Source organism: Castor canadensis, chromosome 4 (genome assembly GCF_047511655.1).
Source record: "Castor canadensis chromosome 4, mCasCan1.hap1v2, whole genome shotgun sequence".
NCBI classification, from domain to species: Eukaryota; Metazoa; Chordata; class Mammalia; order Rodentia; family Castoridae; genus Castor; species Castor canadensis.
In genome coordinates, this window is record NC_133389.1 from 112,113,075 (window position 1) to 112,114,787 (window position 1,713).

A 1,713-nucleotide genomic window follows, 5' to 3' on the forward strand; every position below is an offset into this window, starting at 1 on the left:
TTAAGTCCTATATGTGTGGAATAATTTGACAGTATCAAAATTTAAACTATCCAACCAGTAATTCTATTTTTAATAAGTGTTCCTACAAAACTACTTGAGCATCTGCAGAAGAAAGTTTAAGACTGATTCTTACAGAATTATTTGCAATTACAACAAAAATGGAGTTTTAAGTATCTGTCAGTTGGGATGTAGTTAAACAACTTACAGCAGTTTAACTCAGTGGAATAATTTGTACCCATTAAAAAGTATAGAACAAATGTTCATATGCTGATAAAGATCTTTAAGACAAAGTGGGAAAGAAGAGAAGAACAATGTGTGTGGTGTGATCCCATTTATGCTTTTTTCTTAAAGCAAGATCACATATGTATGTATACCACAATATACATAGACAATACAGAAAGTTACAAAGCAACCTGATAATGGTGGTTATCTCTAGTGAAGGAGTTGGAGAAGGTGGTGAAAGGAGGGAAAAGGACTTTGAAGGTTTATGTTATATATGGCTTGAACCTTTTATATCAATTTACATTGACATATTATTTGGTCAACTTTAGAAATATCAATAATTCACAGAATTTTAAGAAGCCAATTACACTTTGTTGGTAACCATATCTTTCAGTTTTGTAGGTCCTCATACTTCTGTATATGCTTACTAATGAGAATTATTGATTTATTCACTGGTTGTCTGATGTTTGTTGTTAGCCTAAGATTTTATTTTTTATGGGATTCTTTCTTCATCTTTTAGGTAAGTCTTTCATATATCTTTATCACTTTCTTCTACTCAAGTAAAATTTTTCCTCAGAAAGGTCTCCAGAGGTCTCAGCAAAGTAACTCAATAAAAGAAAGGAACACAATCACAGACCATTAATTTTTATGGAGATAAAGGGCATTGGTTTATACCATTGAAATTCACTGTTTCTATCATGGCAATTTACTGTTGAATTCATTTCTCATACATCATTTTTACCCTTATCCTCCCCCACCACACTCAGATAGTTACCTTTCGAAACCAAAGATTTTATCAAAATTCCGCATAAGTAACTAACACTGTTCCTTCCTCTTCCCCTAACACCTCAGGTCCCTTCAGGCTTGGTTTGTAGTTAATCTAACCTTTGCCCTTGGGTGTGAGTAGTCAACCCTGTAGAGTTGGGAAAGGCTTCATGGAAATAGAAAAGTAGCTTCTTAGAAAGCAAGAAACCTGCTTAAGGACTGGAATTTTTTGTGATTCTTAGAATAACAAACCACATTCATGAGATCTAGGTGATTTCCCCCGGGCCTTTGAATAAATTCCAAACTCTTTAGCCTATCCTTCAAGTCCCTGCATGTTCTGGCAGATCCTGTGACCTCATATCTCACCACACAGGTGTCCCTTCAAGAGAAAGCAGCATCTTCTCTGAGCTTTATATTCACTCCTTCTTCTGCCCACAACACTACTCCCTAAACCTATTTCACTTGCCTGTCTCCATTCAAACCTCAGAACTAGAGAACCAGGGAGGCCTCAGTTCAATCCCACTGAATGGATAAAGGTGTTAAGTGTTCCAAAGGGGACAGCTCTAGGGAGAGCTTTCCCCTGAGCTTCCGGAAATAGTCCTTCCTCCAATCTGCCTGCCATCTGCTGCCTGGATTAACTCTGCCACCTGTAGGGGATTTGTCTTTGCACATAGTGAGTGAATCAGCAGAGAATGCCAGAAGGAAGCAGTGGATGGAATGTGACTC